At 41.5% G+C, this 22,610-nt stretch overlaps 1 long non-coding RNA gene and 3 other non-coding genes across 4 annotated transcripts; 3 read left to right on the top strand and 1 right to left on the bottom strand.

Annotated features, from left to right (window-relative positions):
• Window positions 1–658: 658 nt before the first annotated feature.
• trnaa-agc lies at window positions 659–731 on the top strand. The gene has a single exon. It is a non-coding gene; the product is annotated as a tRNA-Ala (tRNA).
• A 1,517-nt stretch (window positions 732–2,248) lies between these two features.
• trnaa-agc lies at window positions 2,249–2,321 on the top strand. Its single transcript has one exon. It is a non-coding gene; the product is annotated as a tRNA-Ala (tRNA).
• Window positions 2,322–10,484: 8,163 nt separating this feature from the next.
• On the top strand, window positions 10,485–10,557 carry trnaa-agc. Its single transcript has one exon. It is a non-coding gene; the product is annotated as a tRNA-Ala (tRNA).
• A 995-nt stretch (window positions 10,558–11,552) lies between these two features.
• LOC120062109 lies at window positions 11,553–12,467 on the bottom strand. The gene is made up of 2 exons (XR_005478386.1): window positions 12,255–12,467; window positions 11,553–11,970 (listed from the first exon to the last, which is right to left on the bottom strand). It is a non-coding gene; the product is annotated as an uncharacterized LOC120062109 (long non-coding RNA).
• Window positions 12,468–22,610: the final 10,143 nt, after the last annotated feature.

Below are 22,610 nucleotides of genomic sequence, written 5' to 3'. Positions count from 1 at the left end.
AAAAACATGGCGAACAATACCAAATTACTCATGAACCATTAAGAGAGTCACCACGTAAGTGCTTTATTACAAGGTAAAACAAAAATAACAGGAGTCATACATGTATTTCTATCTCTATATTTATACATCTTGAAAATAACTGGTATGTAGCACAGTTCTCTAGCACATATGTATTGTTTTATGCAAGCTAAATATCTGTAGCTGTTCATTTGTTAGGAAATGTTGGGAGCTGTGACTCTATCTATTCTACTGGAAGGCTGTCCTCTCCTCTGCTTACAGTAGAAAGGCCTTGGACCGATCCACTGAGACGCAGTGAGCATAAGAACGACAAAAGACAGGAAAACAGTGACCATGTTCGGGCGACTAACATGCATATCCCCACGATCATCTGATCCTGATGTTATTCCACAGACAGCCAGCAGGGGGAAGTCCAGACTCACAGGTTTTTCTGCTATCATACACCCAAAACTCACTAAACATACAGCTATTTCCACCACTAGGCTTACTGCAGTCACTGCTTCAAACCGTTACTGAACTACCATGAAAAAATCTTTAGAAAGCTGAAGCAAGCATACTTTTTAAAAAAGTATCCTTTCTAGTTGACGAGGGATTTGGCAGTGCGGTCCTTGGAGTTTCATACTTCTTATTGGAGGTCACAGGGGGATTAGCTCAAATGGTAGAGCGCTCGCTTAGCATGCGAGAGGTAGCGGGATCGATGCCCGCATCCTCCAATTATTTAGTTTGGTTCAATCAGCACACATTGTTGTTGTAGCTCTGGACTGATTTAACTAATCGAAGGATTAGTTACCAAATTGAAACAAGTGTGCTTGTCTGGCTCTAAAATGTAAATGTGTATTGTTGGGGGTACCCGAGGACTACAGTTGGGAAACACCAGTGGAAGGTAGAGCGTGGTGACGAGTTGAAATATTAATTAAAAATAGGCCTATCGGTAGACGCTGCTATCGTGGCTGTTAATAATATATTAGGCTAAGTACTGTTTTATACTCTGTACTTTCAATTGTTTTGAGTCCATGGCATATTTCTCATGCAGTGTTTTAATAGGATTATTTCGGGACAGTTCAAAAATTACTGGGTGAGTGGAGGCTTGTAACTCTCAAACTCGAGGGGTGTTTCTCCAAACATACTACCTACCATGCTCCACACTCATGCTCCGAATGTTTTCTCCAGTACGTTCTCTTGAGTATGTTCTTGTGAGGACGAGAGTGGGGAGAATACATAAAACAATACATTTAAGAAGCACTCGCACAACCCCTACTGTATTACCTCACGCTTCACCGCCCCATTCACTGAACCTCCTTCCAGCCAGGACAATGGCAACAATAGACGAAACAAGATATACACAAAGCGAACATTGGACTTCATAATTATCAGCTACATATGTGAATCGTAACAATTTAGCTAGCCAGATAGTTAAACAGGAAAAAATGACCTAAAACTAATATTATGCAAGATAGATGTCAATTCTTCGTGGTTACAGTAGCTAGCTTTGTGGCTAGCTAACAGTACTAGTAGCTAGCCAGTCAGCCCTATTGACTAATTATGGGCTTGCGATCTAAGGTACTTAGGCAGGTAAACATGCCGAACAATACCAAATTACTCATGAACCATTAAGAGAGATCACCACGTAAGTGCTTTATTACAAGGTAAAACAAAAATAACAGGAGTCATACATGTATTTCTATCTCTATATTTATACATCTTGAAAATAACTGGTATGTAGCACAGTTCTCTAGCACATATGTATTGTTTTATGCAAGCTAAATATCTGTAGCTGTTCATTTGTTAGGAAATGTTGGGAGCTGTGACTCTATCTATTCTACTGGAAGGCTGTCCTCTCCTCTGCTTACAGTAGAAAGGCCTTGGACCGATCCACTGAGACGCAGTGAGCATAAGAACGACAAAAGACAGGAAAACAGTGACCATGTTCGGGCGACTAACATGCATATCCCCACGATCATCTGATCCTGATGTTATTCCACAGACAGCCAGCAGGGGGAAGTCCAGACTCACAGGTTTTTCTGCTATCATACACCCAAAACTCACTAACCATACAGCTATTTCCACCACTAGGCTTACTGCAGTCACTGCTTCAACCGTTACTGAACTACCATGAAAAATACTTTTAGAAAGCTGAAGCAAGCATACTTTTAAAAAAAGTATCCTTTCTAGTTGACGAGGGATTTGGCAGTGCGGTCCTTGAGATTTCATACTTCTTATTGGAGGCACAGGGGGATTAGCTCAAATGGTAGAGCGCTCGCTTAGCATGCGAGAGGTAGCGGGATCGATGCCCGCATCCTCCAATTATTTAGTTTGGTTCAATCAGCACACATTGTTGTTGTAGCTCTGGACTGATTTAACTAATCGAAGGATTAGTTACCAAATTGAAACAAGTGTGCTTGTCTGGCTCTAAAATGTAAATGTGTATTGTTGGGGGTACCCGAGGACTACAGTTGGGAAACACCAGTGGAAGGTAGAGCGTGGTGACGAGTTGAAATATTAATTAAAAATAGGCCTATCGGTAGACGCTGCTATCGTGGCTGTTAATAATATATTAGGCTAAGTACTGTTTTATACTCTGTACTTTCAATTGTTTTGAGTCCATGGCATATTTCTCATGCAGTGTTTTAATAGGATTATTTCGGGACAGTTCAAAAATTACTGGGTGAGTGGAGGCTTGTAACTCTCAAACTCGAGGGGTGTTTCTCCAAACATACTACCTACCATGCTCCACACTCATGCTCCGAATGTTTTCTCCAGTACGTTCTCTTGAGTATGTTCTTGTGAGGACGAGAGTGGGGAGAATACATAAAACAATACATTTAAGAAGCACTCGCACAACCCCTACTGTATTACCTCACGCTTCACCGCCCCATTCACTGAACCTCCTTCCAGCCAGGACAATGGCAACAATAGACGAAACAAGATATACACAAAGCGAACATTGGACTTCATAATTATCAGCTACATATGTGAATCGTAACAATTTAGCTAGCCAGATAGTTAAACAGGAAAAAATGACCTAAAACTAATATTATGCAAGATAGATGTCAATTCTTCGTGGTTACAGTAGCTAGCTTTGTGGCTAGCTAACAGTACTAGTAGCTAGCCAGTCAGCCCTATTGACTAATTATGGGCTTGCGATCTAAGGTACTTAGGCAGGTTAACATGCCGAACAATACCAAATTACTCATGAACCATTAAGAGAGATCACCACGTAAGTGCTTTATTACAAGGTAAAACAAAAATAACAGGAGTCATACATGTATTTCTATCTCTATATTTATACATCTTGAAAATAACTGGTATGTAGCACAGTTCTCTAGCACATATGTATTGTTTTATGCAAGCTAAATATCTGTAGCTGTTCATTTGTTAGGAAATGTTGGGAGCTGTGACTCTATCTATTCTACTGGAAGGCTGTCCTCTCCTCTGCTTACAGTAGAAAGGCCTTGGACCGATCCACTGAGACGCAGTGAGCATAAGAACGACAAAAGACAGGAAAACAGTGACCATGTTCGGGCGACTAATGTTGATAAAACAAGTTTACTGGAGAACTGAGACGAAGTAGAGACTCTGGACAGGGTGGATAAGGTTTAATTAAAAGCAATTTATTCAGAGGTAAAGATATCTGAAATAGCGTGCACGGACCCTTTCATCAAGCTCAAATGGAACTCTCCGAAAGAAGCCCAGATAACAGAGTGCATAGACATTTTATACAAAGATAGAAAGTAGGTTGAGTCTGGAAGTTCTTGTCCTCTGGTTGGTCCTGATGAGTTGGGCGAGGTCCCCTTCAGGCTAGTATCACTGTCTCATTGGCTCTGAGTAGATTTCTTTGTCTTCAGAAATGTTCAGCTAAAACAGGAGATTAGGTGTGTGCGTAGATGTTCCTATTTTGACATTTCTGTGTGTCTCTGTAAAATGTTCAGACTGAAGAGGAGATTTTGTGTGTGCGTAGATGTTCCTGTCTTATCAGTGTTTATGAAAGGTTTGCTTCAGCCCTCTGTCCTTGGGTATGTGTGTGTCTCAGTTTCTGTGATATGCAGTACCAGGCACCCTTTTCTTATCAGTCTTTATGAAAAGGCCTGTGTCAGCCATCTGTCTCTGGGTGTGTGTGGGTCTCAGTATCTGCTTATTAGTTTGTGAGAAACCCTGTTTGGAAAGAAGTTAGTTATAACAATGTAATAGCAAATATGCTTGTGTTATAATAAATGATATTTATTACAAATCCCCCTCTTCACGTCTCCAAAGAGACGTGACATAAACTAGGTAAAAGTAAGAAAAGCAAAAGTAAAAAACCAGGGAAACTTTCTCAGAGAGAAAGTTTTATTCCCTCTCTTCACGTCTCCTAAGAGACGTGACATAAACATGGGATCCAGCAGGAGTAGTATATGCAGAAACTTTCTTGAAGAGAAAGTTTCATATGCCCTCTCTTCACGTCTCCTAAGAGACGTGACATGAACTAGAAAAAGGTAAGAAAAGCAAAAGTAAACAACCAGGGAAACTTTCTCAGAGAGAAAGTTTTGATTCCCCCTCTTCACGTCTCACAAGAGACGTGACATAAACTAGGTAAAAGTAAGAAAAGCAAAAGTAAACAACCAGGGAAACTTTCTCAGAGAGAAAGTTTTATTCCCCCTCTTCACGTCTCACCAGAGACGTGACAAAAGCTATGAATGGCGTTTAATTAGTCATCAGTCCAATAGCCTGGCTCAGCATCCTCCAGGGCAAGCATAGGAAACATCTGTCCCTTCTCTGCCTGATTGGGATCAATAGCAGTAGTTATGATCCTAGTGGTCAGCGTTCGAATACATGGAATGCAGCAGCATCCACAAAGCACCAGTATCGCAGCGAAGACAGATATAGATACCAGTATGGAAGAAACAAGCGTCTTATATTTACCAAACGCATCCATCCAAGAGTCCCACATTGAGGTATTCACTCCTGAGTGGCTCTTCATTTTCCCATTAAGAGTACGAAGACCTTCTAAAGCAACAGTAAGACTACCATCAGTTGCTGTGTTATTGGGAATGAAAGTACAACATTGCTCTCCGAACATGGCACAAACACCTCCGCGTTCAGCCAACAACATATCCACCACGATTCTATTTTGGAAGGCCATCAGGGATGTAGCTGCCAATTGTCCATGGACCGCCTCGAAGCCTTGTTGAGTCCAATTACCTAATTTTTTAACCAAAAAACGAGAAAATGTTAAACCCTCAGGTCCATCCCTCTATACAACCTGTACCAGGTGGGCTCGTCGCCACCCGGGAACTTCAAACCTTCACAACAGGGAGGACAAACATCACTTTTTATTCATTCGACAACCTCTACTACAGCAAACCAAGGGTCCTCCTCTGTCAGGCCCACTCTCCTGCGAAAGCTTGATTCCGTATCAGCCTCTCCAACTGGAGCATCAAGCAACAGCATCATACCAGAGGTCCTTGCCACATCTGTAACAGACTTCTTCAAACAAGGTATGATACAGGTAGCACAGCACATGAGCATAAGAAAAACAACAACTAGAGTCAGAAATCCAGTAACCATCATTGTAGTGTACTTACCAAACCAACCACCCAGCCAGGGGAACAGTCCACGCTCCTCCACACCTGCAAGACCCTTCATCTCCACTGATAACCTTGCCAACCCACTCAGAGCTTTTGAAATGCTCCCATCCGGACTAGTATTGTTTAGGGACAAACGTGCAACACTGTTCTCCAATCATTTTACATACACCTCCCTGGTTGGCCAGAATCATGTCCAGTTCTAGTCTATTTTGTCTACTGGTTTGAGAGGTAGCATCCAATCGTTCAGCCATCCCCGTAAGTACTGTGTGGGTGTAGTTAACAAATCATTGTTGATTATAGTAGATATAATTGATCCAGGCATTCTGCTTAGCATCAACAATAGCTGGGCCAAAAATGGGCAATAAATGCCACAGGCCATCATTCCTGTTTTATGTCTGATATTCGTGGGGGACCCCTATTGGGACCCCAACAGGTTGGTGTGCATGTTATCTGTACCCTCGGACCAAGGAGCGTCATGGTTCTGCCGTCTCCTGGGTTGGTACCGAGTCTCTGTGTCATGTGCAGCTCCCAGAAGTTGGTTAGCTGTAACCTCAATAATAGGCAATGGTGTTATCAGACTGGCCAAAACACATGTTCCCTGATAATCTCCTTTCAAAATGGGGTCAACCGCCTGGCAGGTCCACACATCCACCATACATCAGCAACACCTCTATTTAATAGTGACATTAGTAATGCAGGCAGTAGCAGGGAACCTCCCATAGTCTATACCTCTACCTGTACCAGTGTTACAGCTGTAATATCCCCCATATGCCTTAACCCCCCATGGTGTCTTCTGGGGACGGACTTCTGGGAACACAAGACTCAGAGTTTTACACAGGGTTGAATTTGGCTTAAACTTTCCAATATGCACATCCAACCTTCCCCATTACTTAGGGCAAATGGGTGAGCAGCCAGAATAGGTCTGGCATGTCCACATACGACACAGTCCTTTCTATTAAGTGTTTTATAGGCCAACCACATATTCTCCCTTTCCTCATAACCAGAATCAGTCCCCAATTGGTCACTATCTGAGATGTCTTTTACATTTATTACCTATACCAGATTGTAGAGTTTAGGTGATGGCGTGGGACTTGGTCTTGAAGTGGTGGAGGAGGCCGGCTGAACCTGGTCTGTTGGAACTGGTGGTGGTTCTGGCAGTACTGTGATGGTAACATCCCCATCGTATCCTAAACAGACAACTCAGGACCACAAGCAGTCCTGTAAAGCCCCATCCTCTCCCAGAGAACACATCATCAGCCAGAGACCAAGCAACACTTTCACTTCTATGAACAAACACAGTGAGGAAAGGTCGGGGGCAGGGAATTCTTCATTAAGGAGTTGATCCCCGAACTCTATTAGCAACGGTTCTTCTCCTTAACTCTGTGATCATTCGACAGTGTCAGTGTGTCTCACCCTCCAAGTGCGATATGCCCCCAGATCTAGTGAATCACCTTCTCCTTTAATTCACCTGCAATGCATAAAATCTTGGACATACAGGTTTGTTTAACAAACAGTTCCTCATTTGTTCTATCTGATTATATATTTAACTTCTATGCCTATTTTTTAGCTAGAATTTTTTAAATTTTAAATTAGTTTATTATTCAATAGGCCCCATCCTATCCTAGACCACAATGTACCCCTCCCCCGTTTGATACCTGGCCCTGGCCAGGTAACAACCTTACCTACTCCAAATAATGACTTACACCAATTTACCTCAAAACCAGTATACCAAATGACCACAAATGCATTATTTACATGGCCCTCCCCCGAAGCTGATCAGACTTCAAGAGACAGCCATGATGCAGGTCAAAGGTTACAACACCCCCTTATATTCGTGTTCCATACCATGTCTAGACCTATTAAAGAACCCCTTATCTTTAAAAAGAATTATGATAATACCCTCAAATCATTCGTTTTAAATTTCCTCTATGTTTCATGTAACTGTCTGCCTTCTCCCAATTCCATGAACCTCCACAAGTTGACCAATGGCGCCCTCTAGTGACTTTTCATGTAACTCATTCAGTCCTTCTCCAAATTTTCTCCCCAAAATACTTTATACCCTGCCATTGGACCTTGTGAATCTGTTTGGAGAGAGCTGCAGAAAGTTCCGTCAGTTTTCTCACATAGTCAGACATTGCAATTTGTTGTACATCAAGAGCGGGCATATGACCTCCCTCTCTTGGTGGACCAAACATCACCCTCCCTGTCTGATCTCATGAGGAGACAGATGAGTCCCTGCCCCTGGAGAGGCTCTCATGGCCATCAGCGCCAGGGGAAAAGCCTCTACCCACGACAGTTTGGACTCAGCACATACCTTGGCTATCTTAGCCTTCAAAATCTGATTGGCCCTCCCACGAGGTCTTGAGATTGGGGCCTGTACATTTATATTGTTCCTTACCCCCTGCCCTGTCCTGTATTTTTTTTGTTCTAGGTATTCATTGAACTTTAGTTTTGGGCCATTAGCGGCTGCCATGGTAAATTTCAGGATCAGGTTTGACTATCTTAGTGCACTTAGCCCGTCACTGGCCGAGGCCAGCAATGTATTCTCGGTGCTGACACCGACTTATCTCTGGTGCCCCACACTCGTACACAAAGAATTATTTACAGCAGTTATTACTGTTAATCAGTTTTTCGAGTTGTTATATATTTTCCCAGAAGGTATCAGAATCGCCCTTCGGGAACAATATATCTACGAACTCAAGCGCTGCTAAAATAATTATCAATTCAATTATAGGAATTATTTTGCAAAAGTTATCAGCGCTTTTCAGTTTTTCGAGTTGTTATATATTTTCCCAGAAGGTATCAGAATCGCCCTTCGGGAACAATATATCTACGAACTCAAGCGCTGCTAAAATAATTATCAATTCAATTATAGGAATTATTTTGCAAAAGTTATCAGCGTTTTTCAGTTTTTCAAGTTGTTATATACTTTCCCAGAAGGTATCAGAATCGCCCTTCCGGAACAATATATCTACGAACTCAAGCGCTGCTAAAATAATTATCAATTCAATTTTAGGAATTATGGAAATACCAACATCACAATAGAGGAAAAATACAAGTCAGTTTTCAGCTCGGCGGCTGCACCACGGGCCAAAAGAAAACTCAGCTGTCCTCCCAAAAGTTATCAACTAGTGAGTCTCGTGAAAAGGCCAATCTTACACAACATTTCAAATTAACATTTCCACATTTAGTTTTATTACATAACAACATTAATACATTGATCGCAGGTTAAGTTCTTCACAGTGCATCTAGTTAAGTGCCAAGTCAACCATTTGCCCGACTATCTGAACTTGTATTTTTGTTTTATTTTGTTGATTCCCCCTAGGTAACTTCCAAGTGTTTTAACCAATCAAATGTTGTTAAGTCTGGGGAACCTTTTCTAGACTTGGATTCTCACGGAATTCTCACTCAACCCGACTGTCTGAATCTTTTTATCAAGTCAGTTACAATTATAACACAATACATTGGATTCTCACGGCTTCTACCCGACTATGTGGATTTATCACAACACCCATTTACTTAGATTCTCACGGCTTCTACCCGACTATATGAATCTGAGTCTCACGGCTTCTACCCGACTATGTGACTCTCTATATCTCAGATATCTTTACATGTTTACTTTTACATTTACAATAGACATTTATCATAAATTTAACGGAAATTCATACTCACACTCAGTCACTGATCTTAAATTTGGTTATCTCTATAATACAATATGCAGATTTTTGATTTAACAGGCTCTGCTTACCTTTTGTTTAGTCGACTTTTAGATCAGATTCCTGAGGTGAGATGAATCCCCGGCAGCTCCTTTTCAGGTCACCCGTCTCTCTGATCCGTCTCTCACTTGTCTCTTTTCTCTATCAACTTTTTATGGACCGAATTCAGAGAAGAAAACCATCCTCTGCTACCAATTTGTTGATAAAACAAGTTTACTGGAGAACTGAGACGAAGTAGAGACTCTGGACAGGGTGGATAAGGTTTAATTAAAAGCAATTTATTCAGAGGTAAAGATATCTGAAATAGCGTGCACGGACCCTTTCATCAAGCTCAAATGGAACTCTCCGAAAGAAGCCCAGATAACAGAGTGCATAGACATTTTATACAAAGATAGAAAGTAGGTTGAGTCTGGAAGTTCTTGTCCTCTGGTTGGTCCTGATGAGTTGGGCGAGGTCCCCTTCAGGCTAGTATCACTGTCTCATTGGCTCTGAGTAGATTTCTTTGTCTTCAGAAATGTTCAGCTAAAACAGGAGATTAGGTGTGTGCGTAGATGTTCCTATTTTGACATTTCTGTGTGTCTCTGTAAAATGTTCAGACTGAAGAGGAGATTTTGTTTGTGCGTAGATGTTCCTGTCTTATCAGTGTTTATGAAAGGTTTGCTTCAGCCCTCTGTCCTTGGGTATGTGTGTGTCTCAGTTTCTGTGATATGCAGTACCAGGCACCCTTTTCTTATCAGTCTTTATGAAAAGGCCTGTGTCAGCCATCTGTCTCTGGGTGTGTGTGGGTCTCAGTATCTGCTTATTAGTTTGTGAGAAACCCTGTTTGGAAAGAAGTTAGTTATAACAATGTAATAGCAAATATGCTTGTGTTATAATAAATGATATTTATTACACTAACATGCATATCCCCACGATCATCTGATCCTGATGTTATTCCACAGACAGCCAGCAGGGGGAAGTCCAGACTCACAGGTTTTTCTGCTATCATACACCCAAAACTCACTAACCATACAGCTATTTCCACCACTAGGCTTACTGCAGTCACTGCTTCAACCGTTACTGAACTACCATGAAAAATACTTTTAGAAAGCTGAAGCAAGCATACTTTTTAAAAAGTATCCTTTCTAGTTGACGAGGGATTTGGCAGTGCGGTCCTTGAGATTTCATACTTCTTATTGGAGGCACAGGGGGATTAGCTCAAATGGTAGAGCGCTCGCTTAGCATGCGAGAGGTAGCGGGATCGATGCCCGCATCCTCCAATTATTTAGTTTGGTTCAATCAGCACACATTGTTGTTGTAGCTCTGGACTGATTTAACTAATCGAAGGATTAGTTACCAAATTGAAACAAGTGTGCTTGTCTGGCTCTAAAATGTAAATGTGTATTGTTGGGGGTACCCGAGGACTACAGTTGGGAAACACCAGTGGAAGGTAGAGCGTGGTGACGAGTTGAAATATTAATTAAAAATAGGCCTATCGGTAGACGCTGCTATCGTGGCTGTTAATAATATATTAGGCTAAGTACTGTTTTATACTCTGTACTTTCAATTGTTTTGAGTCCATGGCATATTTCTCATGCAGTGTTTTAATAGGATTATTTCGGGACAGTTCAAAAATTACTGGGTGAGTGGAGGCTTGTAACTCTCAAACTCGAGGGGTGTTTCTCCAAACATACTACCTACCATGCTCCACACTCATGCTCCGAATGTTTTCTCCAGTACGTTCTCTTGAGTATGTTCTTGTGAGGACGAGAGTGGGGAGAATACATAAAACAATACATTTAAGAAGCACTCGCACAACCCCTACTGTATTACCTCACGCTTCACCGCCCCATTCACTGAACCTCCTTCCAGCCAGGACAATGGCAACAATAGACGAAACAAGATATACACAAAGCGAACATTGGACTTCATAATTATCAGCTACATATGTGAATCGTAACAATTTAGCTGCCATTGATTTCAATAAATGTCATTTTTTTTACGTTTGTGTCATATTTATTTGCATACTTTCCGTTGCAGCTTGCATCGATGCATGCTTCAAAATAGGTACAAATGGAGTACGCATTCGAGAAGTGACCTATTGTACGCGCTACGTTTCGCAAAGTTTTATTTGGACTCATTCTCCGACCCTCCCGTGCTGTACAGTGTTAATTACTGTATTTTTCAAATTTGACTTATCATAGACACATCATAGTGCTCAATTTCTTAAAAATGTAGACGTACTAAAGAGATTAGAATAACTTCACAATTTCAGTAGCATTAATGAACATTTATTTCACAATATAATTTCAAGTAAATGTGATCGTGAATGCGTCCTAAAAATATTTACACCAAGTGTGAAGTTTAATTTTTTACTCAGAATGAAATATCAAGTAGGATCAGGTAAATTGTCCAACATTGAAACAATGTATATCGAAATTTCACTATTAATCCTGTTACTAGTATGCAAATCAGACATTTCAGCATGGAATACAAGTATTCTAGTAAGAATCATGTAATAAATAATCAAACAGTGCAGATATGAATTGCCATAGACAACTCAATCATCTTTTCCCTGACAAAGTAGGATTTACCCTGCAGCCTTCTCTCCCGAACCTCTACTTTCCACTTGGAAGGCTATTTTGTTTTCTTGGCAGGCCCATTCTCCTCCCCCTTGGTTGTGCTGCTACAAGCTGTAAATATAAAGAAACAAACAAAAACACAAATACTTCTAGTAGCTACAGTAATTTAGCCAACACGCAGAGATCATATGGGGAGCTAAAAACATGAGATTAAACATCCTGTCCGTTTCTCTGTTAGCCCTAGCTAACTAGTTGTCTAGTTAGTTACCTAGCCCTATCATTTGCACTCGCCCTCAAAACACAATTTCAAAGCAGCGATATATCCGAGAAATACCTATCTTACTCCAGAAATATATCATATTACAAAGTCAGAAGGTAATTAACGTGCTACTTACCTCTGATCAAAAATATCCTCAGGAGTGAAGACGTGCACTTCACCATAGAAGAAGGGGGAAAAGGGATAGCTGGGTCAATTCTTCATCATGTGACATCGAGGAGTTTCGGTATGGAGGTCATTGAGAGTGTCGAATTTGCCACATGAGGATTATTTGATTGAATATAAGTTTCGTAATGCTTAGGTTGTTAAGAGTGTACTGATATAAGTAGAAGATTTTACTTCCCAGCAACTTTTAGGGGGGAAAAAATCACTTTATATAGGAGTTGTCTCGAGATGGCTATGCATATTCATGACATGAGGCTAGTGGCGTAACATCTCTTACCATTGAATACATGCGGTTGACGTCAACACCCATCATTGAATACTCCAAAAAATATATTAAATAACGACATGGATCCACCAATCCAAAGAGAGGAATAGGTGGGAGATTGACAGCTAATTGGGAACCAATAGTATCATTCATGTAAAATAATTTAATTTAAATAAATTATTTGGAGTGACAAAGTTTTCATCTGACAGTGACAATATAATAATATAAAGCGGTGTAACTGAAGTGATTTGGTAAAATGTAATGGAGTAAAAGTAAGTTACTTCCTTCAGAAATTACTTGATTAAGATTACAAGTACAGCCCACAGAGAGTAACTAGAAAAGTACTAGTTCCTCAAAAAATGTACTTAACTACATGTAACGTGTTACTACCCAACTCTTCTGCCTTCTCCCTAGTTTTCAGCCATTAGCTTCGCCCACGACTACCTCACGTGAACTACAATCCTGACATTGTTTTAATGTTTAGAAACGTCAATAATCCTCGCTTGCAATACGGTTTTTGAAACACATGGCCCTTATCTTTCATCAGCAAGAAAGGATCCTTCAAATAAAAAAGATACACTTACTGTAGCAGTTTTGCACAGATCCATACAGCTATGGGTTCCTTCATCCGACGAAACTACACTTCCACTACACTTCCCAAGTTACGCTTACACAAAGGTGTTTGGAGCATGCTAGATAGCTAATTAGCAAAGGTGGTCGCCTCTGTCTTTCATAAACAAGTGCTGTAACATGTAGATATGGCCATGTTGGAACACTAACCTTAACCCTATCAAGGTGTGTATCAATTTAACCTTTTGTTTTTAGAAAATCATTTCTCACTGATATGAAATATAAGGTCCTTATGCTTCCTAAACCGTAACAAAAGCGAGACTTGTTAATGTTCAGATTGGCTCTTAACAAAACTCCCCTGTACAGAAGACAATGACTGTGTAATGTGATGGAACAGCGAGTCATTGGTTGTTGTCCAACTTGATGTGTCATTAAAAAATATGCACCCCCCTCCCAAATGTTAAAAATATTCTCACTTAACTCTCCGCTTGTAAAAAAAATGGATTAACTAAAAAAGAATGATTACGACCACAAATAACAATAACTGTATTTAAAAATGTGGATATAGTCTTTACCACTTTTTTTTTTAGCACAGTCGATGCTACACAGGGCTACGGACGGATGAGCTCACTCTCTCTGCCTGTTTCATTACACTATGATCAGAGCCGACTGCAGACAGTGATCAACCAGGGGAAATCAGATTTTCAGCATTTTGATGCTATATTTATGAGCCTCAGAAATAAAATATCTGGTCACGCATTAGGAGCCACTCCCTTTATATTAATAGTTAGCCTCGATCTGGACAAATTATATACCTACCACTGTCGTCACTATGAGTGGTGCATAGAAGGCAGGATAGAGAGTTAGACTGGTAGACTATATTGACCTGTGGTATAGTAAGCACATGAAAAAGCATAGGTCAAAAGGGAAGTACCAAAACACCTAGATATAGGGGAGGTGCATCCAAGCAGATGAGGAAATTTGTCTAGGATGGAAGAAATATATAGGAAAACCTGCAAAACGGCAAATGTAAACCAGGAAAAAAACACACTACCCTCTCCTGTGCCCAATACAATACCACACAACCCTCCCCAAAGCAAAAATAACAGAATTTGACAACCCTCCCTATTTTGGACCACCCTCCCACCGGAGTTATTTTCGAACTGTCCCTTATGATTGATTTGCAATTGACTTATACTGAGTTAATGTTACATTTCACCACTAGATGGCGAGACCTGCCTATGATAAGATAAACTGCTAGACTGACAAGTAGTGGCAAGTAGTTTAAGGACTAAGGAGTGGAGGACACATCTCATTCAATATAATCTGTGTAGGTTTCTCGTTGAAACAGTGATATTTTCATTCTCAGTTATTATTTTATGTAATTAAAATCATTTCAGTACATTTTCGATGAAAAACTTTCAGTTTACGAATTTAATTTCAGTAGCCTAAATTCTCTGAATGGACTTGAAATGAAATGGATGGAATTGACCTCGGTCCCTTTAAAAGATAAATATTTGAACGCCTATCCAGCAAAACTCGTCCTTGGGGAGTATAGGGGCCGCTTGACAGCAGCTGGGTCACACACAGGGTTGGGTAGGTTATTGCCTAAATGTAATCAGTTACATTTACTAGTTACCTGTCAAAAATTGTAATCAGTAACGTAACTTTTGGATTACCCAAACTCAGTAATGTAATCTGATTACCTTCAGTTATTTTTAGATTTCTTTCCCCTTAAGAGGCATTAGAAGAATACCAAAATGTATGTTACCAATTGAACGACGTCTATTGCAGGATAAATCAATGTTGAAGTTTACATAGCTGGCCATATATGGATGTTTAATTTTACTTTATGGGTTGGTTATGTAGGCTTCTTCTAACCCATCACTTTTTACTACGTATAATAATACGATTAAATTATATCTTTACATTAAAACCCAAAGCCTTTCAGAATTCCAGTCATTCCAATAAATGTTATACCCCTTGATCTTCATGTCACACCCTGACCTTAGTTCCTTTTTTATGTCTCTATTTTGGTTTGGTCAGGGCGTGAGTTGGGGTGGGCATTCTATGTTTTGTGTTCTATGTTTTCTATTTCTGTGTGTTTGGCCGGGTGTGGGTCTCAATCAGAGGCAACTGTCTATCGTTGTCTCTGATTGAGAACCATACTTAGGTAGCCTTTTCCCACCTGTGTTTTGTGGGTAGTTGTTTTCTGTTTTGTGTTGCTGCACCTTACAGGACTGTTTCGTTTTCGTTCATTCTCTTTGTTATTTTGTTTAGTGTTCTGTGTTAATAAAAATAACATGAACACTTACCACGCTGCGCTTTGGTCCGACTACTCTTCTTCCGACGACGAAAATCGTTACACTTCAAGAATACGACTTGGAAATATGGAAGTATAGATTAGTCAAATTGTTTTACCTGAACATAACCCCAAAACTAATGACCTATTAGCCAGCCCTACTCTGTTGTTTATGATTTTGTTATCATGGAGGACTGATTAGGCCATTGATTCAAGTTGAAAAATAAATGCTGTGCTCATGGAATGGCATGCTTTGAGCACAACTGAAAAGTGCTATTTACATGTGAAAAATGAATGCCGTATGCTGCATTTGCTATAGGCCCAGTGGCGACCGTCATTCAGGGCATGTGGGGCTGGTTTTGAGCACCACATTTTTAGCAAAGAAATTTGTAAAAAATAAATATATATATTTTTTGGGCGGGGCTTGCCTGTTTTGCATGTTATTTTGGCATTCATACGTGTCACATATCAGTTTACAAACAATGTAAAAAAATAAATATTTTGTTGAGTAAATAAAGCCGCATACAAATATGGTTTCTTTTTTTGTTTTCTTGAGTAAGGAAGCTCCAAAATGCAGGTGTTTCAACCTAGCTCAGTGCTTTCTGTGGTGATGGGGCAAGCCAGAAAAAATTACGGAGCATTGCGCTGTGATTGGCTCAGTGTTCTATCACTCATGGGGACACTACGTCACCGCCAAGTCTAAGGGTAGACTTCGATAATTCAAGCCCCTTGGGTGCTGCCATAGAGTTACATTAGAAGTGCCCATCCAAGAAGGCCAGGTCATTGGCCACAGATAAAATGACATCAAATCACGTTATATCTACAGTAGCTTTGATTGGACTTAGCTAGCAGTCATCATCATGAATCAAGTCGACAATCTACTGGCAAATCCTTTTTAATCTTTGTCATATGCAGAGAAATAATTAAGAAAAATTAGAGATAAAACACGTCGGTGCTCATCGGCCGTTGGACATAAACATCACACAACAATTGTGAAATCGCAAATGAGTGGTGAGTTCAAAAATGTCTTGTATGCTGCTGCATAAATGATGTAATATGCCAGGGAGATATGTATACAGTAGCTAAGAAAGTACCCTAACCCTAACCCGGTAGGCCGTCATTGTAAATAAGAATTTGTTCTTAACTGACTTGCCTAGTTAAATAAAGGTTAAATAAAATAAAGTAAATAAATGTTTGTAGTAAGCTGTTAGTAGCCCATGTGCCTCACCTTAATAATTTGGTATATTTTTACCTCTTAATTTCGCCTACTGTTCTGACATGGTGGTGCACATGCAGCCTATAACCTGTTTTTGAGAAATGTAATCATTGAATATTGTAAGAGCTTTCGTTGTCTGTTTTATATGCCCCCTTTATTTATCCTACTTCTGACTTGGTGTACAGGGTGAAAACTGTAAGAACGGCCCATGTTCTGAATTCTGGTTTCTCAAATGACTGCCTCACCTGGTTCACCAACTACTTCTCAGATAGGGTTCAGTGTGTCAAATTGGAGGGCCTGTAGTCCGGACCTCTGGCAGTCTCTATGGGGGTGAAACAGGGTTCAATTCTCTGGCTGACTCTTTTCTCTGTATATATCAATGATGTCGCTCTTGCTACTGGTGATTCTCTGATCCACCTTTACACAGACGACACCATTCTGTATATATCTGGCCCTTCTTTGGACACTGTGTTAACAAACCTCCAAACGAGCTTCAATGCCATACAACACTTCTTCCGTGGCTTCCAACTGCTCTTAAATGCTAGTAAAACTAAATGCATGCTCTTCAACCGATCGCTGCCCGCACCCGCCCACCCGACTAGCATCACTACTCTGGATGGTTTTGACTTAGAATATGTGGGCAACTACAAATACCTAGGTGTCTGGTTAGACTGTAAACTCTCCTTCCAGACTCACATTAACCAATCCCAAATTAAATCTAGAATCGGCTTCCTATTTCGCAAACAAAGCCTCCTTCACTCATGCTGCCAAACATACCCTCATGAAACTGACTATCCTACCGATCCTTGACTTCGGCGATGTCATTTACAAAATAACACTCTACTCAGCAAATTGGATGTAGTCTATCACAGTGCCCCCCGTTTTGTCACCAAAGCCCCATGTACTACCCACCACTGTGACCTGTATGCTCTCATTGGCTGGCCCTCGCTACATAATGGTCGCCAAACCCACTGGCTCCATGTCATCTATAAGTCTTTGCTAGGTAAAGCCCCACCTTATCTCAGCTCACTGGTCACCATAGCAACACCCACCCGCAGCACGTGCTCCAGCAGGTATATTTCACTGGTCATCGCCAAAGCCAACACTTCCTTTGGCCGCCTTTCCTTCCAGTTCTCTGCTGCCAATAACTGGAACGAATTGCAAAAATCACTGAAGCTGGAGACATATCTCCCTCACTTTAAGCATCAGCTGTCAGAGCAGCTTACTGATCACTGCACCTGTACACAGTCCATCTGTAAATAGCCCACCCAACTACCTCATCTCCATATTGTTTTTGTTGTTGTTGCTCTTTTACACCCCAGTATTTCTATTTGCACATCATCATCTGCACATCTATCACTCCAGTGTTAATGCTAAATTGTAATTATTTCGCCCCTATGGCCTATTTATTGCCTTACCTCCCGAATCTTACTACATTTGCACACACTGTATATAGATTTTTCTATTGTGTTATTGAATGTACGTCTGTTTATCCCATGTGTAACTGTGATGTTGTTTTTGTCGCACTGCTTTGCTTTATCTTGGCCAGGTCGCAGTTGTAAATGAGAACTTGTTCTCAACTGGCCTACCTGGTTAAATACAGGTGAAATAAAATAAAAAATAATGTTTTCATCGAAATTACGGATTGCCTGTTATCCGCTTGTCATCCCCTTATGCCATAGTTTGTACATCTCAATTGTCAGTAGAAACCACATTTGTTAAAGCAAGTCAGCCAGATCAGTTAGTTTTTTTTTAAAGCCAGTAAATGAGGCTGAATTAACTGTTTCACTGCCAGACAAGGCCCTGCTGATAGACAGGTGTAGCAGTGGTATAGTGCAATTCATGTATTGTTTAGTGTTGTGTTGTGTAGTGGCTTTGCTGGCAATCATCCCACAATCCCCCCCCCCCCCCCCCCCCACCAAGATTTACATGCTAAAATTTCCACTGTCTTGGCCTATTGTTTACCTTTTTGTTGGTGACACTTTGATATCTTGATAATATGCAGCTGTTTAAAGGGCAATAACAATAACAAAATGGCCGCCCCAGCTCTGTTTTGTTAAAAAGCTGAGGGATGGGCCTGGAGAAATGTAAGTCCAAAAATGGATTCACATCAATGCGCAATGTAGATATCAATAATAAGTGACTACACCACTGTTGCCATCTTTACCGCCAAGCGTTTATTCAAGTTGGATAACTTTGGATGCTGACAGCAGTCGCACCATTAGAAGACATAGCTTGGACTGTAGCCTCCAAAAGCCTATTCCTGCTCTTTTCCCACGATCCATCAAACACATTTGGAGTGTCATCATAGTGGTCTTTGGATTAAGTTCAGACTCTCTCACGTTGAACAAATTTAAATTTACGCCTTTTTCCAATGCTGATTTGAATGTAATTGAGAAAACAGAGAAGTGTCAAAGATTTAAAGGTAATCCTTGAAGTAATCATCTACTTTTTCAATTTTCAAAAGTATCTGTAATCTGATTACAATATTTTTGCTGGTAACGTAACGGATTACAGTTCCTGGATTTTTGTAATCCCTTACATTTAACTGATTACATATAATTACATGTAATACGTTACTCGCCAACCCTGGTCACACATACGCACGCACGCACGCACACACGCACGCACGCACGCACGCACGCACACACGCACACACACACACACACACACACACACACACACACACACACACACACACACACACACACACAAACTCCCTTATGCTTGAAAAGCTCTGACTGAGCTTCCATAGTCAGTTAGTCTGCTAGTCTGCACTGCAGGTGTATTTAAGAAGGCAAGCAAGGTTTCTCTCGCTCTCCCTCGTATGAGTATGGCTGGCTCCATTTGCTGAGTGGCCCATACTTACAGTTAACAGCAATGCAGTAACAGCTCCTAAACAAACATTTTACTTCTTGCTAAATTCTGACCCACACGCACGCACACACACACCCCGCTGCCTCTCTCTCTCTTTCTCCCTCGCTCCCTTGTTCCCTCTCTCTCTCACAGAAGACATTAACCACAGATACCCTAAGCTGTGCACTGTAGGAGATAGCCTCCCCAGCCTCTGGGCCCTCTCTCCACCTCATCACCCTTACACTCCTCCTTTCCTTTCACTTTCCCTTCTCTCTCTTCTCTTTCCACAGCTCCACCACTTCATATTCCTCGATGTGTGCATGTGTGTGTGTGTGCGTGCGTGTGCATCTATGTGAGTGTGTGGTCACTATGGTCTTGTTTCAGTAAGCATATTAGGGTAGAACCCACCTGAGCCCTGCACTCACACACACATTTTGTGAAAATCATAAATGGTTGTCTTCTCTATCTGCCATTCTTTCTCTCTCTCTCTCTCTCTCTCTCTCTCTCTCTCTCTCTCTCTCTCTCTCTCTCTCTCTCTCTCTCTCTCTCTCTCTCTCTCTCTCTCTCTCTCTCTCTCTCTCTCTCTCTCTCTCTCTCTCTCTCTCTCTCTCTCTCTCGAACTGTATGATGTCATGTCTCTCCCCCTGTCCCAAGGGACAATAACCAATTACCCAAAGTGCTCTGTCCCCCATTTTACCTCTCCCTGCCCCCTCCCAAACATTCGACCTATCACCTTGCCATAATCTGTGGAGCGACACTTCCCCCCGACACCTTAGATGATGTGTGTGTGCGTGTACTTGTGAGTGTGTGTAGGTTCATATATAACAGTAATAATAATAATTATTATTAATTTGTATAACGCTTTTCATTACAGATTTATCTCAAAGCTCTAGTGATTTATTTAAAAAATATACACTGAGTGTACAAAACATTAGGAACACCTGCTATTTCCATGACATAGACTGACCGGGTGAATCCAGGTGTAAGCTATGATCCCTTATTGATGTCACTTGTTAGATCCACTTCAATCAGTGTAGATGAAGTGGAGGAGACACGTTGAAAATAGATTTTTAAGCCTCGAGACAATTGAGACATGGATTGTGTATGTATGCCATTCAGAGGGTGAATGGGCAAGACAAAAGATTATGTGCCTTTGAACGGGAGTATGGTAATAGTTGCCAGGCGTACTGGTTTGTGTCAAGAACTGCAACGCTGCTTGATTTTTCACGCTCAACAGTTTCCTGTGTGTATCAAGAATGGTCCACCACCCAAGGGACACCGAGCCAACTTGACACAACTCTGGGAAGCATTGGAGCCAACATTGGCCAGCATCCCTGTGGAACGCTTTCGATCCTGTCGATCCTGTAGTTGACCGGTAGCCAGTGGAGTTGGGCCAGGATCGGGTTGATGTGATCTGACTTCTTGGTCCTGGTCAGGAATCTGGCAGCACTGTTCTGGATTAGTTGAAGCCTCTGTTGTAAATTGGCTGGGAGGTCCCAAACAGTGCATTGTTGGCCAACCTTACTTTGCTACCTGACAACTTTATGGTTTTTACTTTTTAATTACCGTTTCTATTTTTAGTTTTTCCCTCACTCAACTTTTTCACTCCGGATGTTTTATCTGGACATGGTTCGTCAGGACTTCCAACAGCCGAAGCTAAGTAGTAACATTAACATGATGCCTTTGCAGTCGCTGTACTCATAATATACAGGAGAACGATCGCCTTACAGCGAAGGATAGCTGTGCTGCGAGCCCAGCTTCAGACGCAATCATTAGGCAAGGGTAATTTTAGTGTAGGAAGGGATGAAACAGCATCTGTGCCAGCAGTAAGTACAGATAGTAGTATAAATCCCCTCGCACAGTCCCCGCAGCCGGACAACTTTCTCATGGCTTCTGGAGGGAAATGCTGTAGGAATGCTCAACCGGTGTCGCTCATTCAGCCGACAGAAACTTTCAACCGGTTCTCCCCATTAAGCAGCGAGTCGGAGTCAGAGGCCGAGCCTTCTCTGGTCTCTACTCCTCCCGTTACGGGGTCTGAGATGCCGAAGGCACCCACCATTAGCTCTGAAGAATTGAAAACCCTAGTCATTGGCGACTCCATTACCCGCAGTATTAGACTTAAAACGAATCATCCAGCGATAATACACTGTTTACCAGGGGGCAGGGCTACCGACGTTAAGGCTAATCTGAAGATGGTGCTGGCTAAAGCTAAAACTGGCGAGTGTAGAGAGTATAGAGATATTGTTATCCACGTCGGCACCAACGATGTTAGGATGAAACAGTCAGAGGTCACCAAGCGCAACATAGCTTCAGCGTGTAAATCAGCTAGAAAGATGTGTCGGCATCGAGTAATTGTCTCTGGCCCCCTCCCAGTTAGGGGGAGTGATGAGCTCTACAACAGAGTCTCACAACTCAATCGCTGGTTGAAAACTGTTTTCTGCCCCTCCCAAAAGATAGAATTTGTAGATAATTGGCACTCTTTCTGGGACTCACCCACAAACAGGACCAAGCCTGGCCTGTTGAGAAGTGATGGACTCCATCCTAGCTGGAGTGGTGCTCTCATCTTATCTACGAACATAGACAGGGCTCTAACTCCCCTAGCTCCACAATGAAATAGGGTGCAGGCCAGGTAGCAGGCTGTTAGCCAGCCTGCCAGCTTAGTGGAGTCTGCCACTAGCACAGTCAGTGTAGTCAGCTCAGCTATCCCCATTGAGACCGTGTCTGTGCCTCGACCTAGGTTGGGCAAAACTAAACATGGTGGTGTTCGCCTTAGCAATCTCACTAGAATAAAGACCTCCTCCATTTCTGCCATTATTGAAAGAGATTGTGATACCTCACATCTCAAAATAGGGCTACTTAATGTTAGATCCCTCACTTCAAAGGCAGTTATAGTCAATGAACTAATCACTGATCATAATCTTGATGTGATTGGCCTGACTGAAACATGGCTTAAGCCTAATGAATTTACTGTGTTAAATGAGGCCTCGCCTCCTGGTTACACTAATGACCATATCCCCCGTGCATTCCGCAAAGGCAGAGGTGTTGCTAACATTTACAATAGCAAATTTCAATTTACAAAAAAAACCCAGACGTTTTCGTC

The sequence above is a fragment of the Salvelinus namaycush genome, chromosome 17 (assembly GCF_016432855.1).
Source record: "Salvelinus namaycush isolate Seneca chromosome 17, SaNama_1.0, whole genome shotgun sequence".
NCBI lineage: Eukaryota > Metazoa > Chordata > Actinopteri > Salmoniformes > Salmonidae > Salvelinus > Salvelinus namaycush.
This window is presented reverse-complemented; position numbering and strand designations above follow the sequence as displayed.